This window comes from Ambystoma mexicanum, chromosome 5q (assembly GCF_040938575.1).
Source record: "Ambystoma mexicanum isolate Mex_15411 chromosome 5q, UKY_AmexF1_1, whole genome shotgun sequence".
In the NCBI taxonomy this organism is placed as follows: Eukaryota; Metazoa; Chordata; class Amphibia; order Caudata; family Ambystomatidae; genus Ambystoma; species Ambystoma mexicanum.
Genome location: NC_090933.1, coordinates 105,909,940 through 105,928,374, shown reverse-complemented (window position 1 = coordinate 105,928,374; position 18,435 = coordinate 105,909,940). Strand labels below are relative to the sequence as shown.

Genomic DNA, 18,435 nt, shown 5'->3' with positions numbered 1-18,435 from the left:
TTTTTTATTTTTATTTTTGTGATTCTGGTTGCTCTAAGTCAACCTTACGCAAAAATTAAAAAGAACAGAAAAAGCATATACATACATTGATACATACACCCAACTAATGTCATTATACCTATTAAAATAGTTCAGCAGCACAATCCAAATAAACAGAAATTAATTGTAGGTGAAATCTTTAAAATTTGGCACGAAATCCGCGTAGTGCTCCCGAAATTGGAGACCCTCCTCTGTTTAATTACTACGGCTGAAGATTCCCTGTTATCCTCGTTTTGAAGATGAAGTCCAAATTGAAATATTCATTCTGAGACGCCAAGATTTTACTATACAAAGATCATGTCAATAGTTATCCAAACAGATTCGTAGTTTTTAAATAATTTATATTCTAATCAAGGGACTTTCAAAACTCTGCCAGTACTCCTAAAGTGCAGCGCAAACCCTTTTGGCTTTCAAAAATCTGGCAGTGCTCTAACAGTGCAGCGCAACCCCTTTCGGTGTGAAAAACGATTAACAGTGCTCCGAAAGTGCAGTGCAAACCTGTTTGGCTAGTAAAACTCTCTCAGTACTCCTAAGGTGCAGTGTAAACCCCTTTGGCTTTCAAAACTCTGCAAGTGCTCGTAAAGTGCAGTGCAATCGTTTGGCTTGCAAAAATCTGCAAGTGCTGCTAAAGTGCAGTGCAAAACTTTTTCGGCTTGCAAAACTTCACCAGTGCTCCTAAAGTGCAGTCTAAACCCTTTCAGCTTGCAAAACTGTGCCATTCCTCCGAAAGTGCAGTGCAAACCCTTTTGCCTTGCAAAACTCTGCCAGTGCAATGAAATTCAGTGCACACTCTTTCGCATTGCAACACACTTTCATTGCTATCCAAGTTCAGTGCAAACCCTTTCGGAAATTAATTAATATTTTTACATGCTTAATACCGTAGCGGGAACTGAATTGGATCCTGTGTTGCTCGGTGTAGTCTGGCTTCCAAGACAAACAGATTACCCCTGAGCTAACCTCCTGGAACGCAGCTCTGTATCACTGTGTCGTCAGGGTGAGGTAGAAATGCAACATGGACTGGTCTAAATTGGAGGAAAAGATTTCACTTTGTCCATTTCAATCAGAGCTCGTATTGGAGAACTCTGGTGCAAGTCCAATTTTACATGGCGTTAGCGCTGGGCAAAAATTGTACTTCTGCAAAAAACATATTCTTTGCATGCACTTTTGCACAATGGCTTTACATTGCATTACATTTCATCATCCAGAAGAACGAGAAAGGCATCTAATTGCAGATATTTTTGCAACCCCTCAGTTTAATAGAACAGTCCTTGAAGTGATCGTGGTACATTTATGTATGAGCAAATGTTGGTTGCAAATGTGCAGAATGTGTCCATCCGCATGCATAAGCAATCAAATCTTTATTTGGTTGCGCACATGTAGCATTAGAATCTTGCTAGTCCTATTTTTTTGTCCATCAACAACCATGTGAACGCCAGTAAAACTCTCTCTTGCTCTGAATTTGCTTACGTCCTACTGCAATTGCGCGTGGGCAAATGTTACTTGCGCGTGAACAAAAGTGCCATAGCACTGCCTCTATCCTACCGTAGAAAGCCATACTCTCAGATAGTGCGTTCAGGTATATATAAGGCTTGATGCAAGATTCTGGGTTCTGTAGAGGGGTTCCCAGAGGGGCTCCTCTTCTACTTCGGGGGCCGCTTACCACTAACTGCATTCAATGTTTGAAAGTACAGCAGCCAGCCAGAAGCTACACTGATGTTTCATACCTTCATGGTCACCTGAGCCGGGATGCCCGGAAACGTTGAGCTTTACAGCAGTTTTCAGATACGGATAGTGCTACCTTTTCCAAATATGGTACTGTAATATTCAGTAGTATATGGCGTTAACAGCCCGTTCTAAGGGCTGAATAGGTGGTAAAGGCCCAGCAGCTCAAGTTAAAGGCCCAAGCAAAGCAAGGGCCTTTAATGAGGGGACCAGGATGTTACCACCATTCCAGCCCTTTGAACGGGTTGTTAACGCTGTTAGCACCCGTCCCAAGGGCTGGGATGGGGCTAATACAAAGTACTTTCTTTCTGTGAACGGGTTACCTTGCTGTGTCCAGTGCATGGAAAGAAAATACTCTTCAAAGATGGCTTCCATGGAATGGGAAGGCTGGGCTCCATACGGAGCCCCTCTTCCCTTTCCATGGCGATCAGCCAGAGCAGAGCTGAAGGAGGTGAAGGAGCGGCAGCAGCTGCAGCAACGGTCAGTACCACCACCACAACATACCTGCCTAACCTCTGGGTTTTCCCCAGAGACTCCAGATTTTTAGACTTTTCTCCGGGTCTCCGGGGAAGACCCTTGAGTCTCTGGGTTTTCATGGCAGTTTCGGGTCCGTTCAATCCTCCATCCGATTGGCTGCAAAAGACTGCTGCCTGTAGCCAATCGGGTGGAGGTTTGCGCGGACCCGGAAACAGAGCGAATGTGCCTCCTATGAGCTTGTTGCTGGGGTGGGAGGCCGCTTTTAATGATTGCTTTTTTTTTTGTATGCTTGCAGGACTGTGCCGCTGTGGACTCCCTGCCTGAGTGTGGCTTTGTCTCTGCACCAATGACTGTACGCTTCCAGCAAATTGGCAAAAAGAATACAGATGAAGCAAAATAACACGCGTTTATTTAGCTTCACCTTTCATTCTTTTTTGCCGAGTTTCAATGCGAACGCGTGTTTATTTTGCTTTCGTTCTTTTTACCCAGGTTACCAGGGCTCAAGTCGAGGGTACGTGGGTGGACAGAGTCCACCCACATTTTTAAGAGGGTGGACTCAGTCCCATTGAACCACAGCCATCAGGTTTGCAGGCTGGACAACTCACCACTGCTAAATAACCTTATGAAAAGCAACTAAGGTGAAATGTCCAATTTCTGTACTGCAAAATTCAGGGAAAACCTTTACATTGCTTCTTGAAGTTTACATGTGCACATTTTGACGTGTTGATTTTATGGAAGGCGAATCCCTTTTTTCCTATGCAATTTGGGTGGTTGCGAAAAGCCAATTAAATTAAATATGCATATTTCTATTTGAACTGCAAATTTCTGATGTCACATCACATTGCAACAGAGTTTACCTTTTTGACATGTGGGCGGAGCCATGTGCAAGTGGGCGGAGTCTTGTGTGACTGTGGGCGGGGCATACATCTCAGGGTTTTTGATTTTGAAATGTAGGCAGGTATGCGCCGCAATGAGGTCAGAGGGAAGGGGAGGAGTAAAAGAAAAAAGGGAACAGAGGTTGGGGGCAAGATGGTGGGTGAACCGGCCATCAGGCATCTTGGGACATGGCTAAGCTCTCCAGTTTCAGCCCAGGTTCCTTGCCTCCTGATTGGCCATCCCCCCTGCCAAGGGTGCAATTGGTGCAGGAATACCCAGACGAGAACAATCATTGGAAGAGTGCATTTCCTTATCTTCCGTACCTTTCGTTCCAGGGTAGCTAGTGTTAACTTCTCGCCTCAGGCATGAGGCCCGCCCGCACGTCACAAGTGTGAAGCCTGTTCAGGACCGAGTCAGCCCTCCGTCCTTCTGAAGATGCTGCCTTGATTGCCGTTAATCGTGGAAAGTAAACAAACGTGTTATCATAGTGTTTAGAAGAAGGGGTAATCTGACATACAGCGCTTGATAAGAACACAGAATGTTATTTACATCCCCGCGGTTGGCCTTGGGTGAATAATATGGCACACATGGACATGGAAAACGTTGGGGTCAAAGATATCCAACCACGAGGCCTGCCTTGCTGATTTCGTTCTAGGACCGTTATTATTTTTCATTTGTACTCCTTGCGTTGGGGGTTGGCCACGGGGGTCTCGGATCTGTCGCAGTCTGGGGAAGGTGCTACATGTCAACCCCTTAAGCTGGGCTTGCATTGCCTTATTAATGGTCCCCCTGCTTCTCAAGACGGCTCCATTAGAGAAGCCACGTGTGGGCGGAGCATTGAATACAGCAGTGGGATGTCCTGCAAATTAAATGCTTTTCTTCAACTTTTCAAAGCCATCCAATGCATTTAGATAATGTCCGTTCATGTTTTTTTTGGAGACTGAACATTTTATTCTCATCATCCATAACAACAAGTTGCATGATGATAGGTAGGGGCTTTATCTCAAGGTGTCCTGTGTCAGGAGTGAAAGTCCCTGCCAACTCCAGCCTTCAGACTCCCTTCACTTTGCATTCTGGTACCTGTAGTTCTTGAAATAGCATGGGAAAATAGTACTAGACAGAGAATGACCTGAGCCAAAAAGTCAGAACCTGTAGAACATCTCAAACTGACAGACAGGAATCCAAGTGCTCTGCCTCTGCGTATTTTTATAATAAATGTGTAAATGAGTTCCACTTCTACTGTGGCCATACTTAGTCCACTATCCTCTAGACTCTAGGGATGTTTGTATCTGACATTTCAAGTTCAAGAAACCCCTCAGGATCTGGCTTTTGAAGAAAGCATTCAATGGAAGGGGTGACGCCTAAGGACTGTTGTTCCACTCCTGCGAATTTACCCATATAACCTGTTATGACAAAAACAATCTATACATAGACTAGGGGGGCTCCCATGGTGCTTTGGCCGCTCGCCACTCTGCCACCCTGTCAACTGCTGCGCGTTGACTTTGGTGTCTAGGTCGCTGGTCAGGATACCTCACCAAGGGCTTGCTTCGTTCGCACCTCCCCTCCCCATAGGGAATACACAAGCTGGACAGTATACCAGCAAAGTTGTAGGAATGTGGGACGGAATAACAGCAGACCCATATCTTTAGGGCATACAATGACCCCAAGCCAAAGCGTCACGGTACCGTCACTTTAATCAGTTAACATCAGTTTAGACACTTCAAACGCCCTAGGAATTGTATATTTGTACCAGATACCATCAAAGCTGGGTGCATGTGGGACAGAATGACACCAGACTTATATGAAAATCGTCACGTATACACAACTTCATCAGGGAACGAACTGCAGTGAATGGACTTCAAAAGCCTAAGGAATTGGATGTTTGGACAGTGTACCCATGAAGATCGAGAAATGTGAAACAAAATGACACCAGGCCCATGTATGCAGGGCATACAATCACTGCAAGTGAAAGCGTTACCAAAAACAGGAAGCGTTACAAAAAAAGTCACACGAAAATGTCACTTATATACAACTTCATCAGTGAATACACTCCAAAAGCCCTAGGAATTGCAGATTTGGACAGTATATTGTTAAAGTGGGCTAAATATGTTACGGAATTACACCAGACCCAGGTCTGTAGGACATAAATTGACCCCAATTTAAAGCATTACAAAAATGTTACATAAAACGTTGCATGAAGTCACCAATTATGCCCAGGCCCTGTGATCGTTTAACATGGACAGTAATATTTTGAATGCATGCAAGTGGAATTAATGAAGAAACAATGTTCACATGATGATTCATTTAAAATTAGTGTGCTAGCCATGACAGTCATCAGGGGGTGACTTCTACCTAAGTGGTATTAAGCTAATAAACTTTTACTATTTCATGAAGTCATTTTCCTGAACCGTATTACTTTAACAGTTTTGAATGCGGTTAAGCTTCAAGCCCTACCAACGCCACCGAAAGAGGCCCAAGGGTACGTACATTCAGGACTCTTGGTTTATCCCTGTGGTCCTACATTGCTGTATCAGAGATGTCGCGCATGCACACTACAGCCAAGCTACGGTCTTCTCGCCAATTTCCACCTACCCCCAGTGGCCTCAACACAATCAGCCTCATTGCATGTATGGCGGTCCAGAAACAACGGTGCCGGTAGCATTGTACCGACACCCTTTCCAGACTGCCAAACTGCAAGTTTGCAGGTAGGGGCACAGAACTCGTGGCAGGCCTGACCTGCTAGGAGTTCAGGCCCCTACCGGCATTGTTTTAACTGAAGCACAGAGGTCGAAGTGGGCGGGAGCGGTCAGGAGCGGTGCTCCTATACTTTTTATTTTTAAGTTTCACTGTTCCTATACTTTTGTATTAAAAAGAAACCGTTCTGGAATGGTTTAGTTTTAAAATCAAAATGTAGGAAGAAGTTGAAGCTTGCACTGCACTGAACTGCACTGAACCTTCCCTTAAATAGCATGTGTTTTTGTTTGGGAGTTTGGATTGTGCATGGGAGAAGGCATGGTGATGGTATTTGTCATGTTGACGTCTCCATGGTTATTGGGGGGGCGGGTCATGGGGAAAGGAAGTGACGTGCGGGGAACGGGATATGACGGGAGTAGGGATTAGGGCAGGATAAATTGGAACAAATAAAGAACAGACGTGTTACACGTTATCTCCGTGTCTGTGTTTTGTGCGTGTGCAGCCAGCAGCGACCCGGCCCCATCCATACCATGACAGTATTTGTGGGGAGCGGGGGCAGGCTGGCAGGTAACATAGTTCCACTACTTCTTTTCGTGCTTCAGTAACCCCCTTCCCATTGGGACCTTTGGCATTTACCATTCCACCGCCTGTCATGATATCCTGGTGGCATCGGGATGTCAGGCGGCAGAAACGGTGTTACAGGGTTGCCGGTAACCTGCGGCCTACCGTGCCAATATCTTTGTTTGTTAGGCATGAAGTCAATGGCATAAGATTAGGACCTGTCGTTGAAGCTGAATCTGCTAGTATGTAAGATCGATCCAGCCGCAGCGTGCACCATAGCTTTAATCGAGTGGACTCTGGATTTCGTGTTGGCAGGGGGACGATTTAAGAGCCAGACTGGACCTTTTCTGTCAGGGTTTCGCTTCAATTAGTTGAGTTTCCTCAGGGATGACTTTCATTTAAAACAATGCATATTCCCTGCTACACTGGAAAAGTACAGATAACCAGAGCACATCTTTCTTGGCACCAACCTCTAAAGAAATTTCCTTACTTTAGCCGCAGGCCGCCCACGGACATGGTAGCAACATATAATAGATCACGCTCAGACCGTTAGGGACGACAGCGCCCGCGCGTATGTTCTAATTTATTAAAGTCATTAAAGGTTTAGCCTGGGATCCCACCACAGGCGAACAGAATTAAAACACTCAATATCTTTCCCAAGAAAGGGAAGAGGGCAGCGCGACATGGAAGCTAGAAACATAATGAGATCCATGTATTATGCTGGCAAGGTTTCTTTCTGGTCTTCATCCATTTTATAAACAAGTTAATCAATATCTCATGGATTGGATTCAGGTTTCAGAAGGATAAGATGTGTAGAATGGAGATGACTATGTGCGTGAGCTGGCCTGAGACACTGCAAGACCAATTCTGCCTCCTCCTCATTTTCGAGAGGTTTATTCAAAGCTTTACCCTCAAGTAATTGAGGTCAAAAGAATGTGATTTTTGTTTCTTCTTTCACTTTCAAACTTGGATGGCTGATTAATTCCACTAATGGAGATCGAGGTGCGTTAAGGAATGACGACACGATCCCTTAGTAAAGCAAAAGGTCAGGAACATACCATTTGTGTTGTGGAGTCATATTACTGTGTCGGTACTCTCTTTTACGCCAGCACTCCTGCTTGGAATAAAGCACTGGCGGGCATATCAAGATGGCGATGCAGAAAAGGGCAGCGGCAGCACAAGGGAATCATCGTTTGTTCCGGGCTATGAGAAGCATGCAAGAATGTAAAAAAAAAAGGCGGGTGGCGGTCACCCCATGAAAATGGAACAATAAATACCTAGATTTATTATCAATTTACTTTCGTTGGCATAAATTGCCAACTCTTCTAGCATTGGCTTGATTACTGTTAGCAGATGCTCAAAGATAGCCAAATCATCAGCATAAAGCATTCCTCCAATCACCCTTTGCCTTAGCCAGAAATCTAGCCAGGGAGTCAGCAACATTGATGTCAAAGAGCAGGGGCGGCCTGCATACACCCCTTCCTCACCCCCCTGCTAATACACATCATCACCGACAGGTTGCCCTGATCTCCCAGCCCAATCCGAGCTGTGTTGCTCGCATGCAAAGCCACGATGACTTCTAAACGCCAGCTTGGGCACCCTTATTTACGCATTTCTGCATTTTCCCCCCACAAAATACTGCGGTCCACCTGCTCAGAAACGGACCTAAAATCAACAAAGGCAATGTATATTGAAGGGTTGGCAGGAATTTTAGCATGGGGAATAATCGAATACTCTAAGATTAGGAATGGTACTCGAACCCGGACGGAAACCTGTCCAGCAAGCAGACAGGACATTCGCTGTACTAACCAATTCCTGTAAACGTTTCAAAACATACGCTGCGACTACCTTACCAGTGACATCAAGTGCAGACGGTCCCCCGATATATGAAATGGGACCAGTATACACTTCCTCCATGAATCTGGGATAGTCCTACGATGACACATATTATATGGGATGAAACACTTCTGCCCAGAGTTCGGGATCCCCCTTCAAAACTGCAGATGAGAGACCCTTCGAGCCTGGTGCTCTAGAGTTCTTAAGACTATGTAGATGGCTACAGATGTTTCTCAGGGTAAAACTGATGGGCCATTTGTTAGTACATTGGCCATTAGAGTCACCTATATCAGCTGCATTGAACATTTTATTCTCTATAAGCTTGACCCACACCCCCTCCTCAATCGGGTTCAAGATCATCTGATCAGTTGTCTTCGTGGCCTCCGCCAGAATCTTCCACATGGAACCAGCTTTACAATTCCGCAGTACCTTGATCATATTCTGCCAGTCGCCCATCCTCCATTCCCTTTCCCTTCCACCTACCCAATTATGGTACTGGTTCTTCAATCGGGTGGAGTCAAGCTGTACCTTGCAGGGAGGGTCGTCAGAAGATGCTACAGTACCCACCTGTCTCCTCAAGGTTCTTTGAGCAATGTTGATTTCTGGGTCATACCTATGGTCTTGCCCTTTTCACTGCCTGTGTAGCAAGCGAGATCCCCAAGCCACTTCTCTGTTTCATTGACTGACCATAAATACAGATTTGCCTTCGGATTATACAGCTCTACCTGTAACGTTTCACAAGCCCTGATGACAATACCTTCTGACCATTGCAATCTATGTCCTGCATGTGAGATACCCAGGTCAGCTGGTCCCAGTTGTTTCGACCCCAAGGTCTTCCACGACCATCCCACCTTTAAGGCAGTGGGATCGCTTGTAATTTGTTAAACCACTGAGACCATTTCAGCCCTCTCTCCAAGACATTACAGGCCACATTGTCCAGAGTTGCCCGGCTGGCCGCATACTGCCAGGTTGGCTTCCCCGGTATACCACCCTTGGTTATGCCATTCAAAATGATCAGGTCCCATTCACCAAGTAAATTCAACCACTTTCTCCCCTGTGTTGGTTGACCTCACATCACCAGAATTCCCCTCAATCATGTGATCACCAGACCTTGCATTCAGGTCCCTTCTCAAGATAATACCATCATTACCAGCAGCCATGAACCATTCTGTAATCACCCTATGGATGTACGCAAAAATGGCATCCATTGCTACCCCACCCAGAGGGTCAAACACATTAACCAGGAGCACTCAAATTGGCAAAAAAGACTCCCCAGGAGCACCTCCACCATGAGGAAATTCGTCTGGAGTCATTGTTCTGGATTCCAGATCATTAGACACTCCACTCACCAGCCCACCAAAAGGTCACCCCAGCTGTCTCTTCCTCCCCTTGGTCGCGTGAATATGGTATCCATCTATCAAAAACTGATCAAGCAGCCAGGTCTCCTGAAGGATAAATACTGCATGATTTGCAAGGAAACTCGAGGGAAGGACCCTTTTGCAGAAATGGGCATGGCCTCTAGTATTCCATGAGGTTAAAGTGAGCTTTCATTGCGGCTGTCCCTCAGCCTCCGCAAACATGGATTTCAGCCATAGCCAACCCAGGACATTATCTAGCTTAGGAACTGGTAGGGCACCCCCACTTTTGTGTCCCTCCCTTAAAGCGACTTTAGGTTTGTCACAGCAATTGCAACAGGTCAAAGCTTCCCCTTGTGGTACGGGCTTATCGCACCCCAGAAACTCCAAAGACTCCATCTGGGCACGGATTAGGGAGGCCATGAGAGGCAAGCTACAGTGCACCCTGGACCCACCCACAACCCCTCCCTTCATTGGCTCCACAAACTCAGTCAGCAGAGCTTAAAATCCAAAGCAATGGAACGTTGCCACATACTCTGAGCAGATTGCTTCTGTCAATATGGAGTCCCTTTACTGTTCCCCCACGCTTCATAATGGTGAATTTCCGGAGATCCAACAGCACCCCTGCCAGTGGTGGTGCCGCAGGGGAACCCAAAGATTCCACTGCTCCACCCAGATGCTCACCACCACCAGCCCCTTCCTTTACAGGCTTCGCGGGAATGAGGATTGCAGTGCCACGCGATGTTCCAGCAGGATCACCATCTTCCAGCGTAGTTGGGACAGGAGTCATGGAAAGCTGCACTACTTCAGCTTGGTCTTTTAGAAGCCAGCTGGTTAAGGTGCCCGCACTCGGACTCGCTTCTTTCTTCGGCTCACTCTTTTTTTCCGTTGCCTTGCCAGCTTTCTTTGGCTCTCTCTGGATGCAGCAGTGGAATTTATGTGTGGGCACTCAGATATCTAGGGTACAACAAGCTCCTCCCGGCTTTTCTGTGCCTCTTTTTCTTTTGCTTATTCTGCCACTGTCGCTGTTTATGGGTCAAATAACTTAACAGTGATTGTGTGCAGTTTCGTCCAGGCTGTCACTAGCTCGGACGGGACTTTGAGATGGAATGACGCTCGGGCATTCTTCTGCTGGACCCACTTCCATCTCATTTTGCTGCACTGCCCCCATTCCTGCTCCATGCTTATGGATGGCCTCCAGGGTCCATCCCTTCCTGTAATAGTGCCATTTGCTTGCCATGTTTCATAACTTAGTTGTGGGTGCTACCACACAATTTAAGCAGTATTTTTACTGCAAAGTTTAGCACGTCCCACGACACGCGTACATCCAACTTCATCGAATGTTCACTAAACCCCGAGTAATTTTTTCCGGCGGCGTTGTCTCAATTCCATCCTGATGCTCTCCCTTCTCCTCCTCCTCATTTTCTGGGGGGCATGGGGTAGGCGTTAGAAACATTTTAGGGGAAGTCGAAAGCCGATCAGCAAGTACTTGTGGTACCGCCCACTTGTAGGAGAAGAGCTAAGTAGATGGAAAATCGGCAGATAATTGCACAGGCAAAGGTGGGGCTGCCGCAATGGTCTGGGCACACACACATGTCGAATTCAGAACTTTCATGGACAACACCTCACCCGTTTCACCAATAATACCACCGAGCACATCTGATAACATATTCTTAATAGAGAATTCTTATCAATGTCCCCAAACATTGAGTTGGTCGTAGCCCCCACGGAACAAGCCACAGTGCATCTATTTAGGTGCGCATCCCCAGCTTGTGGCTCCACTTGGCCTCGTGTTTGCTTGACACTTTTAGATCTGAAATATTTGGTAATTTGGAAATTTGTAAGTGAAGGTGACTTTCCCCCCTCAAAGTGGAGACTGCTCGCACCTCCACCATGCCCCCTCCTCCTACTCCTTCTTGGGCGTGAGGTGATACAATCATTGCAGCTCTTTTATAGCCATTTGTTTTACCAGGTTGCTTATTTTTAGTCTTGTGCAGGTTATAAACTCGTAGTTTGTACGGTGCTTTCCCATGCATAGTTCTTAGAAATTGGGTTCTCCTACCCACGGTTCACTACCTCCCCGACCTTATGTGGCCCCTCAAAGTTTATTGATAATTACTGGGGGAAAGAGGTTATCCGCAAATCACACTGCTGTCTCCCGGCAACAGGACAGTCACTTTATGTAGGAGGCTGCGTAGACCACACAATGTTTAAGCACAGCCGTTCAAAACCATTCTTACCCCAACCTGGAGGCAGCAGATTGTAGGGCAGCTTCCTCCCCGTCATCCAATGGCCCCAGACGGCAGGCTCTGTAGCAAACGTGAATGCGCCGCTCACCAGCTCCCCAACACCTCAAACACCAAAACACACTGCGTACACCGCGTGCTCCACGTGTTTGGTGTTTAAAAGTCCGCCTCCAGACAGGCTCAAGGATAGTAAGTGAAGAAAGTCTCCCTGCAAAAGTTCAGGGAGCTTGCAGAGTAACGTCCAGGCACCAGGCAACACCAAAACACACTGCGCACACCACGTGCCCCACGAGTGCTGGTGTTTAAGAGTCTGCCTCCAGGCAGGCTCAAGGATAGCAAGCAAAGAAAGACTTCCTGCAAAAGTTCAGGGAGCTTGCAGAGTAACGTCCAGGCACCAGGCAACACCAAAACACACTGTGCACACTGCATGCTCAGGTGTGCTGGTGTTAAAGAGTCCGCCTCCAGACAGGCTCAAGGATAGCAAGCAAAGAAAGACTACCTACAAAAGTTCAGGGAGCATGCAGAGTAACGCCCAGGCAACACCAAAACACACTGCGCATATCGCACGCTCCACGTGTGCTGGTGTTTAAGAGTCCGCCTCCAGGCAGGCTCAAGGATAGCAAGCAAAGAAAGACTTCCTGCAAAAGTTCAGGGAGCTTGAAGAGTAATGTCCAGGCACCAGGCAACACCAAAACACACTGCGCACACCAAAACAAGTCAAAAGAGACATTTAAAAAAAAGGAAAAAAAGAAAGCCAGATGTGGTAATGGGTAGGGGAAAAGAGAAGAAAGACAACAAATATTACAATATTGCCTTCAAATAGATAACACTAGCAAACAAGCCATAGTGAATGTTGGACTCATGGAAGAGGCCATCATTAATGTGCACCTCCTAGAGGAGGACTTCCCACTAGGCCAAGGAGGGGGCGAATGTGGATTGGTTGCACTGAGTGGGAGCGGTACCGCGCCCCCAGAAGCGATCCCAGTTCCCAATAATACTCAACTCTATTTAAAACATGTGTATATCAATGGACACAAAACTCCTGCAGTTCTAGTCACTGCTGCTAGCATCACTGCTGTCAACTGGCAGTGGGTACAGCCAAGCCAGTATATTGATGGGCCTGACTGTAGCCTCAGTGGGTTTGTCAGAAAGAGTAAGTGCTCCTTGGTGATAGTAGAGTTCAGCTGGCGAGGTGAAACGACCCAGCACCATCTAGCAGAGAAAGACTCCATCCCTGTCCCATGTCTGTTGGGTAATGATCTTCCTGATCCCGAGATAGCCGCAGTGGCTACCCGATCGAGGGACAAAGAGATCTCCAGATTGAACACTCTCAAGAGCCTTAGGTCCTGGGGTGCTTCTAGAGTGCTTTTTGGAAGAACCAGCCGGTAGCCCCTAGTCCAGTTCCACAGATGGCTGAGTTGCCTATTCCTGTGGGAGAGGGACCAGTAGCCACTGAGGACCCTACTTTGGAAGCAGGGGACTCAGTGACTTCAGAGTTGCCTGGCGCAATGCAAGAACCTGTAGTGGAGCACCAGGTCGGCACAGATCTCAAGGGCCTGCCCAAGCTGGATGAGTTTGCATCATAGGGGGCCCAGATCAGACTGGCTACTTCACAGCCCAGAAAATGTCCTACTCTGGCGGGTCTGCGGAAGCAGGCAGAGGAGCAAGCTAAGGGCGAGGTCAAGTGGACTGTTCAAAATGTACTGGGAGGATGGACTGCTGTACAGTGAGTCAAAAGACTCTGAGGGCAAGGGCCCAAAAGGATGGTGATTCCCTAGTGCCACGGAAAGTTCCTTTTGGATTTGGCTCACCAAATTCCTTTAGTGGGTCACTTGGGAGTGAATAAGACATTGGACCGGTTGTCTGTGCACTTTTGCTGGCCGCAGTTTGGCGTAAAGGTTAAGGAATGTGTCCGGTACTGCCCGACTTGTCAAGCTTCTGGCAAGTTAGGTGGTGCCACAAAGGCCCCCTCAATTGCACTACCCGTGGTTGGGCTGCCTTTCAAGAGAATATGCATGGACATTTTGGGTCTTTTGGATCGTCAAACGAGCTCAAGGAACAGATACATCTTGGTGGTGGTACACCACGCCACACGGTACCCTGAGGCTGCCCCTCTGAGGAGCATCAAAGCCCCAAGTTTGTGAAGGCTCTGATTGGGATATTCTTCCAGGTTGGATTCCTTAAGGAAGTCGTTTCTGACAGTGGATCAAACTTCATATCAGCGTATGTGAAGGCTATGTGGGAAGAGTGTGGCGTCACCTACCAGTTCTCTACATCCTTCCACCAACAAACAAATGGACTTGTTGAGCGGTTCAACAAGACCTGTTCTGTTTGCCTACAGGGAGGTGTCACAGAACGGAAAAGGGTTTAGCCCCTTGAGCTTCTGTTTGGACACCCTGTACGAGGTACCCTCAGTCTAGTGAAAGAGGGAAGGGAGGGCAACCCCCCTTCCCCTACACAAGATGTGGTGGACTATGTACATGGCCTTAAGTTTAGAATGGCAAAGGTCGTGGAACAGTCAATGAAAAACCTAAAGGCTAGTCAGGAGCTGATGAATCACTGGCACGACCAGAAGGCCACAGTGACGGTGTATTCTCCAGGCCAGTGGGTGTGGATTTTGGAGCCTGCCAAACCCAGTGCCCTTAAGGACAGGTGGGCTGGTTCTTACTGTGGCTGGAAAAAGTCAGTGAAGTGAATTATCTCATTGACGAGAAAGGACCTAAACAGATGTGCAGGGTCATTCACGTCAACCCCATTATTGCCAGGATTACTTGGTCATGGCGTTAGTGACTGATGGAGAGACTGAGGAGATAGTGAGTCAGTGAAGAGTAGGATTCACTGGATGTCCGACAAGGTCAGAGACACCATCAAGGAGGAAGTTTCCAAGATGTTGTCCCTCGGAGTGTCACGTCATCCCACAGCCCCTGGGCTAGCCCAGTGGTACTGGTCCCTAACAAGACCAGTGGTGGGAAGCCTGAAGTTCGCTTTTTTATAGACTACAGGGGGCTCAATTCTGTCATGAAGACAGATGCTCACCCCATTTCTCAGGCAGATGAGCTTATTGACAAACTCGGCACTGCCAAGTACATGAGTACCTTCAACCTCATAGCAGGTATTGGCTGGTCAACTTGACAGATGGAGCAAGAGAGAGGTCAGTATTCTCCACCCTAGAAGGATATTATCAGCTGGGATGCCCTTCGGATTGAAGAATGTCCCTGCCACTTTTCAGCAGATGGTTAAGCAGGGTTTGTCTGGTCTGAAAAACATCTGTCACCGAATTAGACAACATTGCTGTCTTCAGCCACTCCTTGCTGGACCACTTATACCACCTGAAACAAGTGCTTCAAGCGCTGCAGAATGCAGGTCTGACTATCAAGGCCACAAAGAGCCAGATAGAGCAGGGCACCATGACTTACCTAGGCCACCTGGTCGGTGGAGCTAAGAAAGAACCTCTCGAAGCGAAGGTACAGGCAGTGAAGGATTGGGACATCCCCATCACAAATGCACAGGTGAGAGCCTTTCTAGGTCTCACCGGGTAGTACCAGTGGTTCATCAAGGGGTATGGGACCATTGCCATGGCCCTGAATGATGTAACTTCCAAGAAGATGCCAAAGAAGTTAACTTGGACCACTACCTGTCAAACCTCCGTTCAGGATTTAAAGGATGGATTGTGCAGGGCCCCTGTTCTGAAAGTGCCAATCTATGGTAAGGAGTTAATTATCCAGGCAGATGCCTGTGATTTTGGAATTGGATCAGTGTTAGCACAGCTGAACTCTCAAGGGGTAGAGCAACCTGCCGCTTGCAATAGAAGGCGATTGACAAAAAGATAAAGGAACTGGGCTGTTGTTGAAAAAGAGGCTTACACAGTCATGTGTGGCGTGAATAAGCTGAAACCCTACATCTTTGGGTCGCATTTTATGATCTAGATAGGCCACCGACCTCTTCGATGGTCAATGGCCATGCAGTGGGAGAACCCTAAGCTTTTGCATTGGACCATATCCCTACAGGGATTAGATATGGACATCCAGCAAAAGCCAGGCTCCCAGCATGGAATGCAGATGGCCTCAGCCGGTACTTTCGCCTTGATGACCAACCAGACCCTCAGTAGGGTGGTGGTTCACATGTTGATGCTGGGGGGCACGTGAGGAATTTGACAATTTGCACGGTGGATGTGTGCTCGCCTGGACATTAATAAAATTGAATGATGGTACATCAACCACTGGAAAATGTGTGGGCCTATTCCGCACACATTTTGCTATGTTCACTGCAAAACATACACATAGACTCATGTACTCTTGGAGGAGACAGACAACAGGCGTCATCACCCCCTGTCATATTTAGTTGGAATATGACAGCCAAGAGTTCAACAAGGCATCTCAGAAGGGGGGGGCAAAACCTTCCTTCTGCCATGGCCAGCCTAATTAACTAACAAAGGCTCCATGGAACTGCCCTGCCCTTTGTTAGCTGGCTGATGGCAGCTTTACATAGTAATCAGAGTTGTTTCAAACAGGCCCATGAGGGGCCTGGTAGCAGGACTAACAAAGGACAGAAAAATCCCAACAACCTTTGATATGCACTGCGTCAACCTGAAGCCAGCTCCCACCTCTCAGTATCAAGGGCAGTGACCTGTCATGTCTGGGACAGCTGTTTACAGTAGTCATCCCCAAAGGGGGACCCCATTCAGAAGATACAAGTATGTGGTTTGGTGGCGACCGAACGTCTGTTCTCATCGCAGCTTCAAGGGACAACTGCCACTTTAATCAGGAACCACAGAGAGCTCAACTAACCAGAGAGACCCTTTGATCCATGACAGACTTGAAGATGGGTGGGACCTAGTATTACATGCTTTCATCCCTTTACCTTTTCTGTTGCAAAACACTCTGGTAATCACCTCATGCATACTGAAGATTGTTTGTGGGCACCCAAGATTGATTAATTAAGGTAGGCTTAGCCTACACCAATCACTGTGCTCATTTGGCTTTAAAAGAGGGTTGTGCCCCGCTTTTGAGACGATCATCTGAATACTTCGCAAGAATTAACACGATTAACTCATTTGGACTATGGCTGAAGGTACAGTCTGCCTTACAGCTTCCACCATTGAATGAAGGCCAGGATCTCCAAAGAGAGAAGCAAGCAAGATCCCTCTCTGAAACATCTCTGAGGGAACAGAGGGAGATTCTGAATCCAAAGCACCCCCCAGCAGCTCCAGAACCGGTACCCAGCCAGCACACAGCATGCCCTGCTAGGCTCTACAAGCAAGCTTCCTAGGTGGGAAGTGCCAGAGAGTCTCTGAACCAAACACAGGACAAGGTCAGTGCCTGAAACACTCTCCTCAGCTTTGGGGTGTCCGCCTTAAAGGATGACACAAGCCCAGTGTAGAAGCTAGGAGGATTGCATCGACAAGCATCAACCAGAGTCTGCCTTATAGGACATTTTCAAGCCAGTCGAACCCCTCGAGCTGCAACTGACTGCACTGCTGACTGTTGTTACGCCACAGTCGCTAGCATCGTCTGAGATGCCTCGACCAGGGCTTCAGACCCGCCAACCAGCACTACAACGAATCCTGACAATGACCAGCCTTGTAGGCCAGCCTGCAGCAGTCGGTCCATCCTTGCTCGCTGAACTGCCTGCCGCCTGATACCTGCAGCTGTCTCCCGTCTTGATCTCCGTCGCAGAAGCTCTACACTGTCGAGCACCAAGAACTTCCACAAGCACATGGTACATTGTGGTTCTGTCCTCCTGGTCCTTCTCTGAAGGCCCCTAGTGACATTTTATGACCAATTGCTCCTTTTGTGCTGATAGCAAGTATCCTTGAACTATTGTGATTAATTACTTTACGGACTACCCTCCTGTCAGCATCCATAATACATCCCCTTTCCTTCTTGAAACTATCTGTCCTCTGCATTCCTTTACAGGGTGGGTTGTATTTTGTAGTGTGCTAGAACTGTCTGTTTTGATAATAATAAAGTAGATACTTTTTTACAACCTTGACTGGACAGTCCCTTTTATCATTGGGTAATAACTGTATTTTTGCTGTGTTGCAACTAACCAACGATCCTCGACCTTGCAGAGATATACCTGCCATTCCATCCACGTTACCAAAATTGGGCAAGGAGGTTTATAACTTGCTTGTTTCCAGTCTGTTTGGATCCCTTCTGGTGTTCTAGAGGTGTGGGGCTGATTGATGGTTTAGAAACCGCTATTCATCCCTGGACCACTGGTGCCCCGGAAGTTGATTAGTTGCAACCTCCATTGATAGATACTGGTTGGTGCTATGACATGTGCGACTTGACACAAATAGATTATTTTACTAAACACGCACACACACACACACACACACCACACACAACCACACACTAAAAAAGTTGATGTTTTTACAAAGCTCACAAACCCCCAGGAATCCAGTTTCAGTGCACTTAGTGACTGATACTAGTTATTATTATAATTTTTACCCACAACATGCTACTCAATTTATTGACCTGTGGGGCTTGGGGAGGGTTGCACGTTAAGTTGACGTATCAAACCCATGCCATATAACATTGTTCTGTACCAACGGCGTGCATGCTGCGCTTGAGCTATGCCCCTGGCTATACATCCTGCGTACAGTGAAATGAGACTTCACGATGGTG

The 18,435-nt window shown here is 47.2% G+C and overlaps 1 protein-coding gene across 2 annotated transcripts in view; it reads left to right on the top strand.

Moving 5' to 3' along the window:
- The window catches only part of GABBR2 (gamma-aminobutyric acid type B receptor subunit 2), a 2,296,575-nt gene that overhangs the window by 972,479 nt on the left and 1,305,661 nt on the right, over window positions 1–18,435 (top strand). The window lies entirely within an intron of this gene.